Genomic DNA, 24,787 nt, shown 5'->3' with positions numbered 1-24,787 from the left:
AAATTTCGTTTCAAGACTACTCCTCACGGTTTAGGGCCCCTAAAATGCCAGGGCAGTATAGGAACCCCACAAATGACCCCATTTTAGAAAGAAGACACCCCAAGGTATTCCGTTAGGAGTATGGTGAGTTCATAGAAGATTTTATTTTTTGTCAAAAGTTAGCGGAAATTGATTTTAATTGTGTTTTTTCACAAAGTGTCATTTTCCGCTAACTTGTGACAAAAAATAAAATCTTCTATGAACTCGCCATACTACTAACGGAATACCTTGGGGTGTCTTCTTTCTAAAATGGGGTCATTTGTGGGGTTCCTATACTGCCCTGGCATTTTAGGGGCCCTAAACCGTGAGGAGTAGTCTTGAAACGAAATTTCTCAAAATGACCTGTGAAATCCTAAAGGTACTCATTGGACTTTGGGCCCTTTAGCGCAGTTAGGGTGCAAAAAAGTGCCACACATGTGGTATCGCCGTACTCAGGAGAAGTACTATAATGTGTTTTGTGGTGTATTTTTACACATACCCATGCTGAGTGGGAGAAATATCTCTGTAAATGGACAATTGTGTGTAAAAAAAATTAACAAATTGTCATTTACAGAGATATTTCTCCCACCCAGCATGGGTATGTGTAAAAATACACCTCAAAACACATTATACTACTTCTCCTGAGTACGGCAATACCACATGTGTGGCACTTTTTTGCAGCCTAACTGCGCTAAGGGGTCCAAAGTCCAATGAGCACCTTTAGGCTTTACAGGGGTGCTTACAATTTAGCACCCCCCAAAATGTCAGGACAGTAAACACACCCCACAAATGATCCCATTTTGGAAAGTAGACCCTTCAAGGTATTCAGAGAGGGGCATGGTGAGTCCGTGGCAGATTTCATTTTTTTTTGTCGCAAGTTAGAAGAAATGGAAACTTTTTTTTTTTTTTTTTTTTCCTCACAAAGTGTCATTTTCCGCTTACTTGTGACAAAAAATAATATCTTCTATGAACTCACTATGCCTCTCAGTGAATACTTTGGGATGTCTTCTTTCCAAAATGGGGTCATTTGGGGGGTATTTATACTATCCTGGAATTCTAGCCCCTCATGAAACATGACAGGGGGTCAGAAAAGTCAGAGATGCTTGAAAATGGGAAAATTCACTTTTGGCACCATAGTTTGTAAACGCTATAACTTTTACCCAAACCAATAAATATACACTGAATGGGTTTTTTTTTATCAAAAACATGTTTGTCCACATTTTTCGCGCTGCATGTATACAGAAATTTTACTTTATTTGAAAAATGTCAGCACAGAAAGTTAAAAAAATCATTTTTTTGCCAAAATTCATGTCTTTTTTGATGAATATAATAAAAAGTAAAAATCGCAGGAGCAATCAAATAGCATCAAAAGAAAGCTTTATTAGTGACAAGAAAAGGAGCCAAAATTCATTTAGGTGGTAGGTTGTATGAGCGAGCAATAAACCGTGAAAGCTGCAGTGGTCTGAATGGAAAAAAAGTGGCCGGTCCTTAAAGAGACTCCGTAACAAAAATTGCATCCTGTTTTTTATCATCCTACAAGTTCCAAAAGCTATTCTAATGTGTTCTGGCTTACTGCAGCACTTTCTGCTATCACAGTCTCTGTAATAAATCAACTTATTTCTCTCTTGTCAGACTTGTCAGCCTGTGTCTGGAAGGCTGCCAAGTTCTTCAGTGTTGTGGTTCTGTGATGCATCTCCCCCCTCCAGGCCCCTCTCTGCACACTGCCTGTGTATTATTTAGATTAGGACAGCTTCTCTCTTCTCTCGTATCTTTTACAAGCTGGATAAATCCTCCTCTGAGCTGGCTGGCCTTTCACATACTGAGGAATTACATACAGGCAGAGCTGTCTGCATTCTGCAGGAAGAAACAGCCTGACACTTCAGTGGAAGATAGCTGCAGGGGGAAAGAAACACACAAATGATCTCTTGAGATTCAAAAGGAAGGGTGTATACAGCCTGCTTGTGTATGAATGTATTTTCTATGTGTGGACATACTGTACATCAACCTACTTCCTGTTTTGGTGGCCATTTTGTTTGTTTATAAACAAACTTTTTAAAACTGTTTTTAACCACTTTTAATGCGGCGAGGAGCGGCGAAATTGTGACAGAGGGTAATAGGAGATGTCCCCTAACGCACTGGTATGTTTACTTTTGTGCGATTTTAACAATACAGATTCTCTTTAAGGGGTAGAAAGCCCTAGGTCCTCAAGTGGTTAAGGTGTTAGGGAGGTTGTGGGCCCTGTGGCGCCTCTTAGTCTAATAGCAATAAGTGTGTGACGGCTGGGGTGGGAGGGATGGAGGGGCGCACTTTGGTGTCTCAGCCTTGGGTGCTGGAGGACCTTGTCCCGGTTCTGCACTTTATGCAATCTTCACACTCCAACACAAATCCACATGTATGGAAAAAAAGGCAAAAAAACAGGGGGCCCCTTCAGTAGTATAATCTCTGTAAACTCGCCCTTTATTCAAATCTAGCATAAAATTACAGAAAATGTCACTCACTTTTGTAGGTCCTAATCCACTTAGGACCCACTGGCGGATAGCCCTTCCCACATCAATGGTACTCTCCAGGTAATTCACCAAAACTCCTCAGCAGTGTAGCCCACTCTCAGCCCGACCGGTTTATGGCTCTTGCCGTAGTCAGGGGTGCTGAGAGCGAGCGAGCAAATTGTCATTTATGTAATAAAAATTATTAAAACCTACTTACTGTCACCTGTATTGCTCTGTCCACTCCGGCATAAGTTTTGATTACCTAGAGAGTATCAATGATGTGGGAAACGCTGTCTCCTAAGTGGATTATGACCCTGAGTAGAGCTTGAAAATGAAAATCAGTACTTACCTGGGGCTGCCTCTAGCCCCCCGTAACCCACGAGATTCCTCAATGTCTTCTGGGTCCCCTCTGTGGTCCCACTGGTGTCCCCATTAGAGCGGCAATGTTTGCCGAAGTTGTTTATAGATCTGGCATTCCAGGTCTTTAAAAGAGGTCGGGGAAACCAGTACACATGCTGGATTCTCGAGTTCCATCTAGTGCGTCTATGCACCTTAAGGTGGCCACACACGATACAATAAAATGATCCGATTTTACAGTAATTCGATAAAAACGATCGGATCTCCCGAAAAAATCGAAAGCTTTTTTTTCATTCGACTGAAAAATCCGATCGGATTTCCCGTTTTCTTCGATTTTAATCGATCCGGAATGCCAGATATTTTTCATCAATCTTTCTAAAGATTGTATGGTGTGTGTTGGATTGTCAATTTATTAATATACACACCCTAGCAATTTTGGCAGAGTTTCCAATCATTTTTATCATAATTGGGGGGAAAATTGAACATAGGTGTGTGGTACATTGGTCATATTTTTGAAATGTTACAATCAGTCAGAAAAATGGATTGCAATTCTTAAATTGAACAGATATTTAAAAAATTGTATGGTGTGTGGCCACCTTTAGACAGCACAAGATTATACAATTAGATAATACAGTATTTGGCCAGCACTACACCTTAAAGGAAACATCAGCCATAAAATGCTGCCCCCGGTATACTTACCGAGGGCTTCCTCCAACTTCTTGCTGCCGACATGTCCCATGCTGCATCTCCACTCGCAGCTGCCGACCCGGGGTCCCTGCAGGTGCAGAGGCAACCTCAAGGTCATCTTTACTGCGCCTGCATCAGCGCCTCTGTCAATCAAGCCCATGTTGTCCGCGGTGTACTACGCAGGCGCACTAGAGAAGGTCGGCCTCTGCAGCGGCGGGGACCCTGTGCCAGCGGCTGTGAGTGGAGTTGCGCGTGAGGCATGTCAGCTGCAAGGGGCTGGAGGAAGCCCCAGGTAAGTATATCAGGGGGCAGCATTTTATGGCTGATGATTCCTTTAATGACTGGGCCATCAAAAAGCTTTTTCAGATACAGCCTACTCCAAGTACATAGGGGACGCTGTCAGTTTTCCAGGGGAAGCAAGGGAGGAAGAGGGCATGACTTGTAGTCCTGCAATTGCTTTGGCACCAACTTTCCTTGCACCTGTTTATATAAATTTACCCTGGTGGGTATAAATTGGAAATCTCTACTCTCTTCCACCAAGAACTATCATATAATGCTGGCTGGAATTATCCTTAAAAAGCAAATTCTACTTTTGTTATACATTTTCCATAAGTGGGTCTGTTGTTGCACAAGGTTTTTTTTATTTGTTTTTGTAATGTAATATTATTTAAAAAACTAGAAAACAGCCCGCCTGTTTAAAAACGGGCGCTAGGGCTGTGCCGCAACCCCCCTCATCCCCTCCCACTGCAGCGGCCATGCCCCCTGATGCACGGGCACGCTCCCGTGCGCGCACACCTGCCAGCACCAGTCCTCCTGCTGTCCCATGTCCGCCTGCGTGCTGCGCATGCACACTAGGCTAAACTCACCGACACAGGGACACACAGGAGGATGCAGGGATACAGGGATTTTATTATTTAGAATTATGTTTTCCATTTCAGTTTATAACCATCTTAGAACACAGTGGGTGTTGTGGTGCAATGTAATGGAGGCATTTTAACATGCAGTCTATGTGATGTTCAGAGAACATCTGGTGTGATGCAATATAATATAATGTTAGATGCAGCTTTTTGCCTCCGTTGCATTGATGTTTTTACAGAGAATGCAATGCAGCTCCCACTGTGAACTTAGCCTTAGTTCAAACTGAAATGTTTTCAATCCCTGGTAATAGTACTGTCTAGTGAACCTGAACCAAGTAAAATTATTTAAAATAAACACTTAGGGCTCGTTCACACTAAGGGCGTTTTTGCCCTTTTTTCAAGCACAGGCATTTTTTAAAATCGCCCTCAAAACGCTTTTGCAATGATTCCCTATGAGAGAGTTAACATCTGAGCGGTTCGTTTCCGATCCGCTCAGCAAATCGGTGCCTGTACCATTTTTTAGGCCATTTTGCCTCAATGGAAGGTATAGGAAAAATGCAAAACGCTCACAAAATCGATGTGTGCAGCGATTGCGTTCGCGTTTTTAAGAATAAATACATTGCATTTATTCTTTTGCGGGTCAAAGAGTTCACTTCATGACTTGCGCCAGGGAGTGAAAAAACACAATCGCTCTGAAAAAAGCGCTTATTAAAAGCGCTTTACAAAAACGCATTGGCCACCCGAGCGCCAGGAAGAAAAAGAAATCGCCCAGAAAATCGAAAATCGCTGGCGTCAGCGATTTCCATTTTAGATGTGAACGAGGCCATAATGTACCTCCAAATAAATATTACATACTTACATCGCTGTCAGTTCTTCTAATAAGCTCACCATTTTCTTCTTACAGTGATTCCTTCCAGTTTTGAAAAGATTTTGTCTGAACTGAAACATATTGGTTTCTGTAATTTATATATCAGTTGCTGTCAGTTATAACTGAAAGGACAACTGATGAGTAAGATAATATCCATGTTCCCTTATGGCTCAAGTGGCGATATTACAGTTTAACCTTGTGCTGACCAGGAAGCTGTTATGTGTTAATGGCCATTTTCAAAATGGAGGACAGAGAATTCCATTGATCACAGTGGACAAACAGGACACAGGAAAGGAGAAAGAGAGTGATGAGTAGACTATGTGGAAGGTAAAGATGCATGTTTATTTTGACTTTCAATTTAATGATTATAACGATTTTTAAATCGTGCAGCAGTGCTCCATTATTTTGCATGCAATGTACAAATCACATTTAAAGGGACCCTGAGCAGTGCTTAAAAATGAAAATCTGCACTTACCTCGGGCTTTCTCCAGCCCGCCTGCGCATCCGGCTCGATTATGCACTCCTCGCTGTAAACCTCCTGTGCATGCGCAGTTCAGTCATTTGAAAACCACGCATGCGCAAGAGGTTTATGACAACATTTGCGTAATCAAGCTTGGTGTACACGACTGCACATGCGCACGACTTCGGCCGAAGTTGCTAATCTAATGGGCTGCCAGCGGGACCACCGAGGGGACACAGAGGGACCACCTGGGCTATGGGGGGCTGGAGGAAGTACCAGGTAAGTGCAGATTTTCAGTTTAAAGCTCTGCTCAGGGTCCCTTCAATGTAAGTCAATGTAAACCAGGTGTGTCAAGTCGTGGGCCAAATTGTTTATTAGGATTAAATATTTATTCAACAGTCTCAAACTAAGTGATGTAACTATGGTGACCGTAGCGGGCCTGCTCCTCCCCTCCTTCAGGGTAGTGCAGTGGAGCAAAGTAATATTTCCCTGCTCCAGTCCTGCTTTGGGTCTCCTCTGATCTTCCTGACAGCCACACAATGCTTCCTACTTTTAGCTGCTGAGGTATTTTACATGATCCTAAAGGTGCGTACACACATGCGACTATAGTCGTTTGTAACGATCGTTCCCCGATCATTACCAACGACGATCGTTACAAAAAACGAACCAACGACTATTAAGGCAAACGACGAACGAGCCAAATCGCTACAAAAGAAAGTTCTGTCTCGGCGGATTTTAACCAACGACGATCGTTTGCAAAAGTAGTACATCGTTGGAAACGGTCGTTCGTACTAGGCTTGACATGCGCATTTCACTATTTCTCCCTGAAACTTCTCATTTTTATGCGCAGGCGCAATAGTTGCTTTACGTGATGTAACGTTCGTTCTAACGATCAGATCGTTACACACCTTTTAAAACTAACTTTACTTAGGTCGTTCTTTCATCAATTAAAAGTTCGTTCGTCGTTCTCAACGAACGATCGTTGTCGCATGTGTGTACGTAGCATTAGAAGGTGGTATGGAGGCACAAAGAATGTGGCTGCCACAAGAGACAACATATCGCTGAAGCAGGCAAACATTACATGGATACAAGGAGGGGGTCCCACGCTAATTTCTTTGGAGGGTGGGCTGTTGTTTATTGCTGCACCCCATGTCAAATTGATAATGTTTCAATCGGAAACACAGTCACCAGTGTGCTCCTTTGGACGGGCAGACAGTGTGCAGCCACATAACATGGCAAGGAGATGTAACAAAGAAAAATTGCATTCAGTTTGGAAAACAGTGCATGCAATTTTAATAATTTGAGATCAGAAATGAAAAAATTATACATGGCTGGGGCTTCCTCCAGCCCCCTTCAGGCTAATCGGTCCCTCGCCAACCTCCTCTGCTGCCTACACTCTCTGCTAGTTGCCCCGTTAAGTCAACGGATCGGGGCGTACTGCGCATGCACGGCCACGCTTGCTCCCCGTCGCTGGGAGCGTACGCGGACAGACTGTGCTGACTGGCGGACTTTAGGGCAGCCTAGAGGAGGATCCAGGCGATGGAGGACATTTCATGTGAATTAACTTCAGTTGAATGCACAAAAAAATTGTAATCCAAAAAAATTCCTTCCAAATGCATCCAAAAAAGAAAACGGAACCGAAAACTCACAAAGCGCAGAACTGAACATGTGGAAAATGAAATAAGTGTGAAAGACTAACTGGACCAGGGGCGGACTGACCATTAGGGCACTCGGGCACGGACCGAGGGCCCGTGGTCAGGGGGGGCCCGCCACCCGCCAGAGAAGCCTGACCAGGAGGGGAGACAGCCAGTGAAGGAGGGCAATGGGCATAGCAGCGGAGAAGGGGGGAAGTTCCCCCCCCCCCTTCTCTCACCTTGGGGCCCCCCTTCCTGGCTGTCCCCTCCATAATCTGTAATGTGTCGGACAGCTGGAAGCGGCTGACAGCGGGCGGAGACGCTGTTCAGCCACCGGAGGGATCGCTGATCTGTGTGCAGCTAGTGTGGGCTTGAGAAGCCCAGACTAGCTGCACACAGATCAGCGATGCCTCCGGTGGCTGAACAGCGGTAAGTCTCCGCATGCTGTAAGCCGCTTCCAGCTGTCCGACACATTACAGATTACGGAGGGGACAGCCAGGAAGGGGGGCCCCAAGGTGAGAGAAGGGGGGGGGGGAACTTCCCCCCTTCTCCGCTGCTATGCCCATCGCCCACCTTCACTGGCTGTCTCCCCTCCTGGAGACACCTACAAGCCTGGCTGCTTATACTGGGGGCACTTGTAGACCTAGCTACATATACTGAGGGCACCTATAGACCTGGCTATACTGGGGAGACCTATACACCTGGCTGCATATACTGGGGGCACTTATACACCTGACTACATATACTGGGGGAAGTTATAGACCTAGCTACATATACTGGGGGCACCTATAAACCTGGCTATACTGGGGACACCTATACACCTGGCTGCATATACTGGGGAGACCTATACACCTGGCTATACTGGGGAGACCTATACACCTGGCTACATATACTGGGGGCACTTACAGACCTGGCTATACTGGGGAGACCTATACACCTGGCTGCATATACTGGGGAGACCTATACACCTGGCTGCATATACTGGGGGCACTTACAGACCTGGCTATACTGGGGAGACCTATACACCTGGCTGCATATACTGGGGAGACCTATACACCTGGCTGCATATACTGAGGGCACTTATACACCTGACTACATATACTGGGGGCACTTATAGACCTAGCTACATATACTGGGGGCACCTATAAACCTGGCTATACTGGGGACACCTATACACCTGGCTGCATATACTGGGGGCACCTATACACCTGGCTGCATATACTGGGGGCACCTATACACCTGGCTGCATATACTGGGGGCACCTATAGACCTGGCTATACTGGGGACACCTATACACCTGGCTACATATACTGGGGACACCTAAAGATCTGGCTATCTATACAGGAGACACCTATAGACCTGGCTATCTTAACTGGGGACATCTATAGACCTGGCTATCTTAAATGGGGACATCTATAGACCTGGCTATCTTAAATGGGGACATCTATAGACCTGGTTATCTATTCTGGGGACACCTGTAGATTAGGCTACTTATACTGGGGACACCTATAGATCTGGATACCTGCACTGGGAAAACCTATAGACCTGTATACTTCCACTGGGGATACCTTTTGACCTGGTTACCTATACTGGGGGCACCTATTTTGGCGGAACTGCTGCCAGATTAACTATTTTTGGGGAACTGCTGCTCTCAGATTAAGTGTATTTTGAGAAACAGCTGCCAGATTATGTGTATTTTTGGGGAATCGCTGCCAGATTGTGTATAATGGGGGAACTGCTGCTTCCAGATTCTGTGTATTTTGGGGGAACCACTGCTGCTACATGTATTTTTGGTGATCCGCTGCCAAATTATGTGTATTTGGGGGAACCGCGGCTGCCAGATAACGTCTATTTTGGGGGAACGACTGCCATATTATCTGTATTTGGGAGGAACCTCTGCCAAATTGCATGGATTTTTGGTGAAATGCTGTCAGATTACATGTATTTTGGGGGGAAACACTATGGCAGAGTTCAGACTTCCCCGGCAGACCTTTTACACCACTGCTAAGGTCATGTATATTTTGCCCCACCCATGACCACGCCCACATTCTGTTGCGTGACCACACCCATTTTTTGGCGCGCCGCGCAGGGATTTTTGTCACTGTACGATATCTCAATATAACATATTTACTGTTGTCAATAAATGATTATATCTTAGTCTGTAAAAATATAACGTGAAAGGTGGGAAACACTGGTATGGGGGCCCCATAATCTCCTATTGCCCGGGGGCCCCATGAGTTGTCAGTCCGCCCCTGAACTGGACCCATATATTTTAGTCCAGTCTTACCAAGTGCATGTAGAGGGGTAAACTGGGTGAGTATATAGAATGGATACTTTAGCCATTGCCTTATATTACATAAAAATTGTAAGATTGGACAAAAAGATTAAATCATTAGTAAGCACCATGGGCTGACGCTCCTATCTTCCAGTTTCGGTCTGTGCTATGATTGTGTTTTGCATGCAGATAAAAATAATATATTCAAAGCTAAACTGATTACTGTTAATCCAGAGTACAGAGCTGAGCCGAATGTATTTTTTTCTGAACAAAAGTGAAATTTCAGCAGCCAATTTTCATCCAATTTTGCATTAATCCGAGGATTTTGCTTCCACTCTGTATATTCATCTTACACTCAAGCTACAATGCCCGGTTCGCTGCTTCTCCCGCGTTTGCAAGCGAACTCTCTGCAAATTGCAAACCTATGATGAGCCCGAGACAGGCACACTCTTCCCTGCTGTAGGTGGGGGGAAGGCGGGAGCGCGCATTGCGGGAATGCGCAGAGTGCTGTGCGGGGGCGCGCTCAGCTCTCTGTCCTAATGCAGAGCAAGAAGCTGCACCCTCACGGCCTGTCACTGCACGCTCATTCACAGGATGATATTCTATTCAAGACAATGCTAAGGACATACAGTCCACTTCTTGGGCATGCAGCCTGGAGGAGGGCGTGAAAAGAATAAGCGACACCCACTAGAAGCAGAATTACCCGAGCCTGAGAGCAGCTGTGTGTCTCTGTGTCCTCTCGCTTCATCTGACAGCTATTCCTCCACATCACCTTCCTGCCTCTGAATATCAGCTTTGGCTCTGCTGTAGTGAAAGCGCATCCTCCTCCTCTCATCACCATAACAGGATTACCCCAGCAGCAGCTGCACGCACCTCTGCATCAGCACCCATCCTGCAGGCACTTCCTAATCCCCGCATCATCCTCCAGCTCAGCATCCTTCCGGAGCCTGGGCAGCAGCTACAGTGCTGGGCCTGCACATCAGCACCCAATCCAAGGAGAAACCGGCCCTGGATATGACAGGTCAGCACTGCGGATCTAGGCTGAGGTGGGAGGGGGCGAGTTTTAATGGCCTAAATTACAGTATTTCACAGCCTTCACATTTGTGTGTACAACGTTATGTAAAATGCATGTTTTTGTGCGCTACTGAATGGGTGCATTCAGAGTAATCCTCCATAGTGAGATTAGTATCCTGCTGCCTGTACCTACATTTCTCATTGTCAATGCAGTTCTTGCTTTGTGCGCCTGCCTTCCTTTACCCACATCTTGTAAGTGTGTCTTTGTGTCTTTCTATCTGAAAAGACTACTGTATTTCACTTCTGTGACAGCTTGTGTATGTTGGTAGATGTGCCCAGTTTATAGTAAGAGATCATTGGGCTTTTCTTATCAGCAGCAACCTGAACAAGCCTGTATTGGCTCTTGAAGAAATGCTGCAGAAAATTACTCACATGACTGTATTTTTAAATTAATAGCATCTGTAAATATTTCAGCACATTTGTGCAGTAAAGTACCCAGTTTCATATTGGTGTTTCTAAATGGATGGTAGAATTAATCACTGCATCTGCTATAAAGTGTATTGTGGGGAGTTTATTGTAACGTTAGAGAGCTCAAGTATTTATTGTATGCAAACCTTTTGGTTTCCAGAATCACTGATTATTTATATCTAGTGCCTAAGCTTTTAATGTCATCACTAATCAATATATAAGATTTGTTTCCTATATAAGATTTTAAATACATATAAGAAGACAGCAGAGACCCGTTGTTTACAAACTGCTGCAATACAACTGCATGCACTTTTCTTATCAGTGTTTGTACTTTTCCTTTAAATTTACTTGAGCACAAGTAGCTCAGTATAGACTTCTGTGTCACTGGGAAAGCAAGGGGCAGAACTATGAGGAGGAAACAACATTGAAACTGTTGTACTGAATGTGCAATTTATAGTTATATATTAGTGTGGCTAGCCATACAAAGATGACTTTGTCCTGCAGCTGATTGTACACATTGGGGCTCGGTTGTCTTGTCAATTATGCTGTGTGTTTGCATTGTTGACAAGTACTATTTTTAATGGCGTATTTATACCATGTTCACAGTGGGGAGCTGTGTTTGTTTCCTGTAAAAACAGGAACGCAGTGAAGGGGAAACGTTGCATCACACATTATGCATGCGATGCAACGCATACAGTGAAGCAAACAGTATATAGAAAGTATGCTTCATTACTTCTGTTAACGTGATAACCCGCTGCATGCATTGCGTTATGCCTGATGGATTTGTTGCAATGCACTGCTAATGCGCCAATGTGAGCATACAACAATATAATTGCATTGTGTTAGCACTGCACCGCATCAAACCATTGTATACATGGCCTAAAAAGTGAATTTGTAGACAGTGGTCACTTGTAAAGATTATCATCTTTTGAAGCCCTGAAGAGGCCCATTTTTTTCCCTTACTTCCAGGAAGTGGAAATACAGACATGCTGCCTTCTGTTGTCCTCCTCAGGCTTCTGCACTGGTACAGAGGTCAGAGCACAGTCATGTAGGTGGAAGAAGCTGGAGATGATGCAGGACCAGGATTTACAGTGATGTGAAAAACTATTTGCCCCTTCCTGATTTCTTATTCTTTTGCATGTTTGTCACACTTAAATGTTCCTGCTCATCAAAAACCGTTAACTATTAGTCAAAGATAACATAATTGAACACAAAATGCAGTTTTAAATGATGGTTTTTATTATTTAGTGAGAAAAAAACTCCAAATCTACATGGCCCTAAGTGAAAAAAGTGATTGCCCCCCTTGTTAAAAAATAACTTAACTGTGGTTTATCACACCTGAGTTCAATTTCTGTAGTCACCCCCAGGCCTGATTACTGCCACACCTGTTTCAATCAAGAAATCACTTAAATAGGAGCTATTTGACAGAGAAGTAGACCAAAAGCAACTCAAAAGCTAGACATCATGCCAAGATCCAAAGAAATTCAGGAACAAATGAGAACAAAAGTAATTGAGATCTATCAATCTGGTAAAGGTTATAAAACCATTTCTAAAGCTTTGGGACTCCAGCGAACCACAATGAGAGCCATTATCCACAAATGGCAAAAACGTGGAACAGTGATGAACCTTCCCAGGAGTGGCCGGCCGACCAAAATTACCCCAAGAGCGCAGAGAAAACTCATCCGAGAGGCCACAAAAGACCCCAGGACAACATCTAAAGAACTGCAGGCCTCACTTGCCTCAATTAAGGTCAGTGTTCACGACTCCACCATAAGAAAGAGACTGGGCAAAAACGGCCTGCATGGCAGATACCCAAAGCGCAAACCACTTTTAAGCAAAAAGAACATTAAGGCTCGTCTCAATTTTGCTAAAAAACATCTCAATGATTCCCAAGACTTTTGGGAAAATACTTTGTGGACGGACGAGACAAAAGTTGAACTTTTTGGAAGGTGTGTGTCCCGTTACATCTGGCATAGAAGTAACACAGCATTTCAGCAAAAGAACATCATACCAACAGTAAAATATGGTGGTGGTAGTGTGATGGTCTGGGGTTGTTTTGCTGCTTCAGGACCTGGAAGGCTTGCTGTGGTAGATGGAACCATGAATTCTACTGTCTACCAAAAAATCCTGAAGGAGAATGTCCGGCCAACTGTTCGTCAACTCAAGCTGAAGCGATCTTGGGTGCTGAAGCAGGACAATGACCCAAAACACACCAGCAACTCCACCTCTGAATGGCTGAAGAAAACAAAATAAAGACTTTGGAGTGGCCTAGTCAAAGTCCTGACCTGAATCCTATTGAGATGTTGTGGCATGACCTTAAAAAGGCGGTTCATGCTAGAAAACCCTCAAATACAGCTGAATTACAACAATTCTGCAAAGATGAGTGGGCCAACATTCCTCCAGAGCGCTGTAAAAGACTTGTTGCAAGTTATCGCAAACGCTTGATTGCAGTTATTTCTGTTAAGGGTTGCCCAACCAGTTATTAGGTTCAGGGGGCAATTTCTTTGTCACACAGGGCCATGTAGGTTTTGAGTTTTTTTTCTCACTAAATAATAAAAACCATCATTTAAAACTGCATTTTGTGTTCAATTATGTTATCTTTGACTAATAGTTAACGTTTTTTGATGAGCAGAAACATTTAAGTGTGACAAACATGCAAAAGAATAAGAAATCAGGAAGGGGGCAAATAGTTTTTCACATCACTGTATATATTTATTTTGCATTGTTGAATTCTGCATCACTTTTCAGAGTACTGTATATCGTTTTGTCACATCCTTAAAACCTTGACTGGGTTCACACTGCACAGATCGACATATATTGGGATATGGGAATCCAGGGTCACTGAAGTGGATTCTCTAGGGCAGGGGTCTCAAACTCAATTTACCTGGGGGCCGCAGGAGGCAAAGTCAGGATGAGGCTGGGCCGCATAAGGAATTTCACAATCGCGGCGTATCGCCGCCTCTGCCCGCCCCTCTCACTCTTCCTTCACAGAGAGGCGGCGATCCGTGTGGCGATTGACGTCAGGAGGGGCAGAGCTGAAGCTGAAAGCTCTGCCCCTTCCAGGAAATGCCTGCGGATTGCCCCCCAGGCGATTTGGATCGTTTAGCGGCGGGGATGCGGCGGATTACTTGGGAGCACTGAAGCGAACTATAAGGAAGCTTTTGCCGGCGAGGGCCACAAAATATTGTATCGAGGGCCGCAAATGGCCCGCGGGCCGCGAGTTTGAGACCCCTGCTCTAGGGGATAGTGCCACACTAATGTGCAGCATGACTTGTCCTTCCAGCTCCAATATAATGCATTTATAAGAAACCTTTTAGACTCCTGTTCTTGAGCGTTTTACTGTAATAGCCATTTTTTTTTAAATTAAAGCACACTCAAAAAAAAACAGGGGTTTCCTCTCCAATGACAAAGTCCTCACAGAATGGAATGAATGAACTGGTCTTGGTCTTCAGACTGATTTAACTGGGCTCACTTTGCTTTCATCTTTTTCGGTTACTTTGTCAACTGGTCAGAGAGTTGAGGCTTCTGTCCTAAGTAAGGGGGTAACAATGTGGGCCTCATCACAGGTCATGAAAACCCTACAGTTGTCCACTGTTTTTGCTGATTTTCACAGTAGTGAAACTACTACTAGGTTTATGTATACTAACCTAAGTTAAAGCAAACCTGAATTAAAAAGTCCAAATAAACATACTAATGTCATACTTACTCCCATGTAATCTACTCCTCAATCTCTTTCTCCTTTCCCGTGTCCTGTTTGTCCACTGTGATCGGTGGCATTCTCTGTCCTTTATTTTAAAAATGGCCATTACCCCTTAACAGCTTCCTGGTCAGCTGTTAAGCTGTAATATCACCCACTTGAGCCATAGGGAAACATGGACATTACCTTGATCATCAGTTGTCCTTTCAGTTATAACTGACAGCACCTGATACATTTCAGTTCTGACAAAATATTGTCAGAACTGGAAGGAACTGTTATAAGAAGAAAATGGTGAGCTTCTGAGAGGAACTGATGGTGAGGTAAGCATGTAATAAATCATTTTACTTGGTTCAGGTTCACTTTAAGTTTTGCTGGAAACCAATCCCCCTTACAGTTTAAGAGCCATCATTGTCCACCTAGTTGCTGAGTAGCCTGTTCTGTTGAGAGGGGAGTAGGGAGGGAAAGTGGGAGATGCCTGTCTGCTGGCACAGTAATAGTATTAGTCAAGGATTTTCCAGCTTGGCTGTTTGCAGGAAGGAAGGTAATGACTGGGTCCCTTGTCCAGTCTATAGGTTATCTCTGATGCCTTGTAATCTGGCTAATTATTGGTTCAACAGGAATTCATTCAGTAATATGGAGGAACTTCACTCTCCTAGCACAACTATGCTTCCTATGTCAGCCATCCCATGTGGTACAGTTATAACACTTGACATGTTTGTACTGCAGTTCATCCCATTCTGTTTAGTAGTTGCTTCATTTTCTCTCTCTTTTTTGCTCCTGTGACTGCACTGCTTGTGACATGAGTATACATATCTGCAAGTGAGGCCTGCAGTGTTTCTCAATGACAGGTAAAAATGTAAGTAATTTACTACCAGCATAAGAGTGTAGTTCACCAACTGGAAGAAATAAACCAAAGAAACAGTTTTCTTCTTTGGAGTAAATTCCCCACAGTCATCAAATGGTAGTTACTACAGTCATTAACTAGCAAACCCCATGAGATTTTGTAAATCTGCAGTTCCATAAAAAGAATTGCACAGCTGGGTCAATAACTCTATTTTTATAGTCAGAGTTCCTAGCCTTGGTCCTGATGGCTACTGTATTATTGCAGAGGCAAATCTTCACTCAGTGCCTTCTGAGAGGAGCAGTAATGCATGCTGCTAATTATTGCACTTATCCCCCTGGGAGAGTTGGTGTGGCTGCTGCTTCCACTCACCCTCCTTGCCACTGTTGGCAGTATAAGAGGAAAGGCTATATGGTTACCACTTTATGTGCCCCATTGTGGAGGATTTCTTTAGCTTCCTATGCCTGTAACTTCCATGGAATTCTGTGGCTTTATCATACATTAGGGACAGGAAATGAGGAACAGTGGTAAAGCCTGATGCAGGTTTTAGCCTGATGAAAGAGGGTTGAGCCCTCTGAAGTGTGCTGCTTTGATACAATAAAAGATTTACTTTTGATTCATATGGCAGGTTGTTTTTTTCCTACTTGCACACACTCCCACTGGCAAATTGTTATACCGCTCTCGCCAGTTGTGTCTTGCTTGTGCAGGTTCCACAGACTAGCGCAGAGCCACCTCTGACCGTTACAAGGCGCATCTCAGCTCCCGCTTCAGCCTCCTGCAATCTGATTCTCTCACTTCGGCAGAGTGGCGTGGAGCCAACAGCATCCTCAACCATTATACACACTTTTCCTAGCCACAATTTCCTGACAGTGCAGCCGCCTATAGTGGCAACCCAGCTCTCGGGCTGGGTGAAAAATATATCATAGCAGCGGCTTGCCAGTATAGCTCTGAAGGAGGCTATCGCCTGCACGCCTTGTGGAGGAGGACTTCTGCCAAGCCCAAGACCTGGTCCCCAGTCCGAGTGGGACAAAGCCTTCCTGCTGGCCACCCCATATGTGACAGTCAGCCACAGATCCAGGTGAGAATATTCCTCGGCCGGCTGGGAATTTTTATGTTTTCTTCACCCTTCCCCCACATCCCACTGTCTACTGCAGATTACATACCACCTAGAGTGGCACCCAAGAGAGCAGCACCATCTGACGACAACTACACAGACTTGCACAGTATTGTCAAGCACAGAGGTATAGCACAGACGTTTAGGCTCCTTTCCTCTACATTCATTCTCACACACTCACAAAAAGTAAGTTTTTCTTGTTGCCTTCTGTGCCTCTGTTGGAGAGATTTGCCCACTTCCTTTCAAGACAGGAAGTTTGAAACATGGCGTTGACTCAGCAAGTGCTGGAAAAATTGGCACACGCAAACGTTGCATTTCAGTTTTACCAGAATGTATGCAAGCGATAAAATGTGCATAATGCAAAAATAATAATTCATATTATGTAGATGACGCATACGTTGCTTGTATAATGCGTGTTATGTTATTTGTGTAGCAGGTTATATACAAGCAACATGTCCATTGTGTACAGTAAGCGATATGTGGTATGTGCACAATGCACATTACGTTGCTTGCGTAAGCGCCAGTAAAATTGACGTTTGCTGTGTGCACATGTAAGTTTTACTGCACTTAGTGAATAAACCCCATTGTCTCAGAATGGAGCCCAGGCAGCATTTACAAAACTAAAAAATCTTAGCCCTTTCCACACTATTAAGAACTAAAATATTTTTTCCCTTGAGTTGAGCTTTAATTTAAGGTCTTTATCAGGTAGGAAAGAGACTGTTGTCAGGGTTACCTCTGAGTTAGTACTACTGATGAGAGGTCTGATATGACTAATACTTACATTTCCATATGACTAACAGTTACATTTCCACCTTCTGCAGCTTATGTAATACAGACTGTAATAGGAAGGAATCTAGCTTAGAGAATGGAAAAAGGAAAGAAAACTAGTTTCTCAGAATACAAGTGTATTAAGATATCTATTAGCCCATTACCTGAAGTATATGGTCTTTAATACACCACACGTGCATTAGGATACAGATCTAAACCATGATGTTAATAGAGCTAAAACTCCGTAATCACACTTGTCTGCCATCTATCGAAATTAACAAGGAACAATGGGTCTGCTGAGGACCGCTCAAAAAAAAGTGTCCCATCAACGGTAAAAGACAGCGATTATCGTCCATGTAGACTGATCTGTCCTGGCAGATCTGTTTGCACAATAATCACTGTTAGCCGTTTCTATTGAAGATAGCAAACTATCGCTCAATTGGAACTGCTTGCGTGTAGCTAGTTACTTGTTACTAGTCATCCTTGTGCTTCCATGAATGATCCAATCAGAAGATCGTTGTTGTGCCTTTGCTGGATTGAAACATGCTACCATGTTTGTTTGGCGCTAATCGCCGGGGACTGCTCGTTTTCAATTATGCCGGTTGAGCATATGTACAGAGCTTAAACATAGCTTACAATTTGGATCTTTGGATCAGATGAACCTAACTTTTTCACATCACAGTCAGTGAAAAACTCAAGAAATTCTGCCTATTGGTGCTTATAATGGTATAGTGAGCAGTATCTGTCCCTGATCCAACTTCCTTGTTGCCATGCTGTTGGTGACCAAGAAAGGATGTTGCAATGGTGTTTTAGGATGACTGCGCCTTCTGAAACTTCAGAATACACAGTACATTTTTTACCAAGTTAGACTTATTTCTACAGATACAGTGGAACCTTGGTTAGCGAGCATAATTTCGTTCCGGAATCGTGCTGGTAAGCCAAAGCACTCTTAAAGTGAAGTTCCCCATATGGATTCATTCCACAATCCAAAAACTGTTATAGAAAAATATTTAATACAACGTAAACAAGGTATAGTAAAATCAGTACATTATGTAGTTTACGTAACTAGTGTCATAAACACAATGCATGCATTGCTGGCATAACACACATTATGCTATTTGCATTCCATATTTGTCTGTAGAATATATACTATTTTTTGGAATACAAGAAACACCTAGGTTTAGAGGGCAAAAACCAGGGAAAATATATATACTAAACCTGGTGTGTCCATGGTCCTGGAGCGTCTTGGTCCAGGAGAGTCTTGTAGATGTTCTCCCCAAATATTGTTTTCCTGTGTCCCCATGTGTCCTCCTATATCCCCTTCTTTCCCCCTGTGTGGTCCTATGTGTTCTCTTTGGTCTTCTTGTGTGGTCCTGTGTGTGTCCCCTCTGGTCCCCCTGTGTGGTCTCTTCCGCCCCCCCCCCCCCCCCCCCCGTATAAAAATAATTAATGGCAGCGCGGCTTACCTCAACAACGATTCCAGCGGCAATCAGCAGACCTCTCCTCTCCTGCGCAGTTGTGTCATCAGCAGAAGCCTTCACTAGGGGGAGCCACGCAGGAGAGGAGAGGTCTGCTGATGGGCGTATGTATTATTGAGACGCAGGCGAGTTGGGCGCAGGGTGAGCCGTCATTCTGTCATCTCAGTGCGAAATGCGTTGTCTGAAGTGCTTAATAAATGGTGAAAAACTTTTTAAATTGAGTTTTGAGTCTACTTGCAAGGTAAGATCTGGAACTCTTACCAGACCTGGTTAAGGTTTTCTTTAGATTTTTATTACGTAAATGCGCTAAAATTTCTATGGGCGCCTCCTACACATGTTTTTTGTTCTCCATGAGAAGATAGTTATAGTGGTCCTTTAATAGTGAAAGAAAAACATACGGTACTTTTCATTAACTGTATGCTGCACAGTATGGATGCAACATGCGGATAATGTGCGGCTTTCCTGTGTTCTATTGCATTCCTGCTTTTACGGGGGACGCAATACATACTGTGAGCCTAGCCTTAAGCTGGTTTTACACGCCGCTCAAGTACATTGAGGTCTGTTGCCACTCCAGAGAGTAGGCCTGCCAAATAAATGACAACCCAATCCGCTGTCGGGAAAAATTCATGCAGTCAGATTTTGCTGCAGCGGACTGTAGCACATGATACCAGAAAGAGAAAATGAGAACTGGCCCATAGGAAGGCTTCACAGTGTTCAACCCATCTGCACTTCATTGCCCTGTGAATTCATTGTCTTGTGAAAGTGCATGTAAGCAGACAGTGAACTGAGCCTAAATGCAGTTAGGTATAGGGGTTGCTTGAGGGAGGATTTTCTATAAATGATTAGAATCACAACTAATTTGTGTAAAATCAAAACCATTGTAAAACGAATGCTAAGATTCTTCTAAGCTTGAGTTGAAAATCGACACAGAAAAAAAGAGAAAATATATGTAACCATGGTTTTATAAACCCCAGCCTTAAAGTGTACATGTAACATGATGATAAACATGTATGTACAGTACTAAACATATGAATAATCAGGGTGTTTTACTTGTTTTATTTTACAGCCTGAAAGAGTTCATTTTTAAGGATGGAAGTGGCAGCTTTTGTCTTGTCAGTAGCTTGTCAGGAATATAGTAAACATCACTGATAAGCAAATTACAGCAATAAAAGTTTTCCTGGCAGAATGCATTTTCTACACATTTCTGAGAGCAGAGGAAGAGAGAAAGGGTCAATATAGTTCATGTATTTTCATTTAGGGACACTTAATAGACTGCACCTGAGCAGAGGCAACAAAACATTCAATCTACTTTCTAAATGTTTAAATATAAAATAAATTCCTGGGATGTCTAAAAAAGTCATTTTTAAGAGTAGGAAGATAAATATAATTGTTTATCTCATCAGTTTATTTTTACCTCGGGTTCACTTTAAGCATGCATCTGTAGAGAGAGGTTCATTTATATATTGCCTTGCTAGGTTCTGTTTCCCCTGTATGTGTTTGCATTGTTCTATTTCCTCTTTAGGATGCAATAGACAGCATAAAACCTGCAAACTCAGCTATAAAGGTTCCAGTGTGTTTCCTGTGTGCGTAGTGGTGGTGGTGCCAGGCCCTGATGGGCTTTTCTCAATGAGATCGTTCAATAACAAACAAGCTCCATATGTAGTAAGAGAAAGTGAAGCCCTATTATGTCCATTCACCACGTGCTCGCCTCTCAAACATGCTTCAGAATATTTGTTCATCTGTTCAGCCAGCTCCTCCCCTACATCTGCTCTGTCCTTTTCTTTATCCTAATATATTCACTCTTCATTCGCTATGCTGGCTTCTTCACATTTCTCTGTTCTTCTCCTTTCCCTTTAAAATACCCCCTACCAGTTTTCCTTCTGTCTTACCGCCAGCTGCCAGTGCAAAATGACATGCTTCAACCCTTCTGTCCCAGTATCTTCATCTATATGATGGCATGTGCATATAGTATCACTAAACACACACACGCACACACACACGCACGCACGCACGCACGCACACACACACACACACACACACACACACATATATATACACATGTATATATATATATATATATATATATATATATATATATATATATATATAACATCTCTGATGAGTAGGATAAAAAAATCACATCCTTAGCCTTCTGGCAAAGCAGGTAGGTTACATCACCTACTGCATTTGTTTTTACCTCCCAAGGACCTCATTGATGAGCTGTTAGCATTTGATTTCTATGTTCTGCCCACATGTTGCAGCTTTCTGTTCAGTACATGCACACATGTCAGCATACAGAACATACTAGTCAGGTAAAGGGCCTATAGAAAAAGACATAAAGCTTTGTCAAGTAGAAGTGACAACAATGACAACTAAATGCAAATAAATTACTGTAATGATTTTCAGAACTTACTTGCAAGCAGCATATTAATATAAGGTTATGTATATTAATATAAGATTATTAACCATACATAAATGTGGAGTTTCAAACACACCTGCAACAGAAAAAAAAAAAGGTTTGCAATAAGACTACATACTAAATATACTATATATAACATTATTATTAAACTTTATTTATAAAGCACTAACATATTATGCAGCGCTGTACAATAGAGGGAGACATTAAACCACACTACACACGGACATTATAACATTCAACAGTAGTGAACAAACCAGTGATGGAACAATGTAGGGATAAGTATAGGAGACGAGTCACTGAGTCCGTATGGTGGCAAAGAAGGGCCCTGCCAAATAAGCGTTCAATCTAATCTATTTCATATGCCCATTATCTCACCATTGCTGCTCTTGTGCTAAACTGTACAAAATCAGTTTTATGGCCAAATCATGTTTACACTAGAACCGACTGGAGGAACTTCAGCTATCTTTGTGCAAACACGGCCGGAATTATAAACTCATGTTTTTAATTGTTTCTGTTGACACACTGAGGTGACACACAGCATGGAGCAAATCACTCCTGTTCCCTGCATAGTTCTGACTAGAGTTGAGCTTTTTATTCACTGAAACGGAATTTGCTCTGTCTAATAGAAACAGAATGAGTTGGATTCAGCCAGATATTTCCATGGTTCTAATCAGAAGCTGCTGAGTTTTGAGCAGTAAATCTTCAACTCCTAAGTGCCTTTTTCCTCTAGCCGCGAACCGTGGACATTTTCCATACGCAATTTCAGATGTGGAATCGCAGGCTATTAAAATCAATAGGCTGCATCCGAATTGTGTGTGGAAAAAAATAAATAAATAGTGATGATAACTGCAGTTTTCTGTAGATTGCATCAAAATCCCTATTCGGCCACGGCTTTGCAACAGCACGGATGCCACGTCCAATTCAGAAGCGGATGCGGCACCCAGTGGAAACTGGCCTGACGTCCCATGCAGAGTTTCAGTTCAGCCTGTTTGCAGTATAGTGAAAACAAAATGATGGTTTGTTGACATTCAAAGCTCAGTCCTAGTGCTGCCATCACCAGCAATATGACCGCTCTCGTGCAAGCAACAGACAGATTGACTATGGAAAAAAAACGTGGAAACGTGCCTGTTAGTTCAAGATACAGATAATGTCACATTTATTTGGAGTATGCACGGCTTACGTCAATTAATATTTGCACTTCCTAAAGCTAAATTTGGCATATTTCTGCAATCACACTGACCAGTAATAAAACATGACTGAATGCAGATTAGATACCATTATTACTGGTAATGATATGTAGACATCTGTTGTCTATCTATATTCCTGACCTCATAAAGAAATATGCCCTCTCCACTCCTCCTACGACCTTCTGTCCTTCCCATTCTTAACCTCCCCTCATGAACAGCTGCACGATTTCTGTAAAGCAGCTCCCATTCTCTGGAACTTTAATGTTTGTTATATTAGCATTTCCCCCACCTTTTACAAGTTCAAACAAGTCCTTAAAGCCCACCCCTTTAAATGTGCCTGCTCATCTTTTCTCTTCCATAATCATTCATAGCCTAGCAACCAGCTTCCATTTCTCCATCCACTGCCATCGTCCTTCTTACCTTTTCAAATTGTAAACTCTTTTGGACTTGGTGCTCTTTTCTATTTCATGTCTGAGCAAGGGAATTTTTTAAGTTTGGTCTCATGGAAAATTTGTCTCAATCACAAAATCGGCTACCTAGTTTGCCAAAATCTGAATCAAGAGTAAAAAGGAGGGTTTACAAGGGTTTTCTTTGTAAATTATACCTTATTGTGTTAGTACGATCTTTCAATCAATTTTAGCTCCAATCATAAATTATACCTTATGTTAGCATGATCTTTAAATCAATCTTAGTCCTTAATGCCCATCCTAATATGTGATTTATCAATGGTTTCATTTCGATTTACGATAATTTCACTTTGGTTTTACGATTGTTTGGTAAATTAAAGTTGCCAGTTTTGTGAAACTGAATTTATTATTTTTGATTTATAAAGCGCCAACATATTCCGTCATGCAAGATTCTTGTAGACTGATCAGAAATTTGGCAAAAATGTTGTGAACTTGCCATTGACAATTTTGCTAATGCTTACGCCTTATTTAAAGGACACCTAAAGTGAGAGGGATATGGATGCTGCCATATTTATTTCCGTTTAAGCAATACCAGTTGCATGGCTGACCTGCTGATCCTCTGCTTTTAATGCTGTTAGCCATAGAGCCTGAACAAGCATGTATATGTGAACTTATTTTGTAAACAATGTGTTACAGGAATTGGTGCTTGTTATATCACTCTTGGAGAGGTTTCCCCACTTCCTGTGGTTTTTTAGGGGAACACAAGACAGTAATAAAAATACCGGTAGGTTTCCCTGTCTGTCTAATCCAAAACTAAAGTTCAAATCCTGAAGCTTGGCCAATAAATAAAAGATAGCACTACTTATAATCAATTTTTAAATGTACCAGCAATTTAAGTTTCAGCAATAGATTAGACAGAGCATCCTTAAGTTCTGTCTAGAATAGTCAGAGCAGAGTGCTGCTGATCGTGTTCCGCACAGTGGGAGAAAAAGAAAAGAAACAAAAGCTGGTCAGCTGTATGTCACTGAGTGACGGCAGAGTTGCCCTGACATGAGTCAAACCTTTGTTTGTGGGGTTAAAGGACAGATGTCTGGCAAAAGAGGCCTGCAGCCTGTGGTCAATTAAATATAAAAGAGCTCCTAGCCACTGTATAGCATCTGCCGTTTGCAAAGCCATTTCTGACATCCGTGAATATGGAATTAACCTGCCAAAAACAAGTGTTGAATGGGAAACTGTTATCTTTCCATCACTAAGGTATGCCTTTTCCGAACATGTCAGCACAGCTTTAGGGCTGGTTCACACTTGGGCGATTTACAACGATTTGCTGATCGCCGGCAATCAGTAAAGCGCTGTGACTAATGTATCCCTATGGGATCATTCTCACTGCAGCATTTGCGACTCACATACATCAGTTTTGAGGGCAATTGCGTTATAATTCTCGCTCTGTTGAACAGGAATTGCAAATTGCGGTAAAAATGCAGAGTTTTGTTTGTCAAAATTGCAATTTGTGCTCCCTGTGCGAACTAGCCCTTAGTCTGAGATTACATGATGGGATATGTTCGCTAGCCTGTGATAACATTTTTGTGCGGGGTACTGCGTGTTAAAGAAGCAATGTGCGTGTTGGGTACATAATGCGAGTTGTGATTTTTGCACAAGTTACGTTGTTTGCACTAACACGGGTAAATTTGCCTTGCGCTGTGTGGGCATAGCAGTTTTACCATAGATTATTGAATGCACCCCTATGTTGTGTGC

The 24,787-nt window shown here is 42.8% G+C and overlaps 1 protein-coding gene across 19 annotated transcripts in view; it reads left to right on the top strand.

Annotated features, from left to right (window-relative positions):
* NFASC (neurofascin) overlaps positions 1-24,787 on the top strand; it is a 269,129-nt gene that overhangs the window by 66,814 nt on the left and 177,528 nt on the right. For 17 of the 19 annotated variants that reach the window (XM_068269595.1, XM_068269606.1, XM_068269610.1 and 14 more), the window contains exon 1: positions 10,163-10,663. The exons of 1 other annotated variant lie outside the window; for it this stretch is intronic. The gene's annotated coding sequence lies outside the window, so the exon portion shown is untranslated. Of the gene's footprint in view, positions 1-10,162; positions 10,664-12,152; positions 12,173-24,787 lie in introns of those variants that run through there. One more of the 19 variants, XM_068269593.1, reaches the window with a different exon arrangement.

Source organism: Hyperolius riggenbachi, chromosome 2, assembly GCF_040937935.1.
Source record: "Hyperolius riggenbachi isolate aHypRig1 chromosome 2, aHypRig1.pri, whole genome shotgun sequence".
NCBI classification, from domain to species: Eukaryota; Metazoa; Chordata; class Amphibia; order Anura; family Hyperoliidae; genus Hyperolius; species Hyperolius riggenbachi.
Note: the sequence above shows the minus strand (reverse complement) of the source record. Positions and strands in the feature narration are given on the sequence as shown.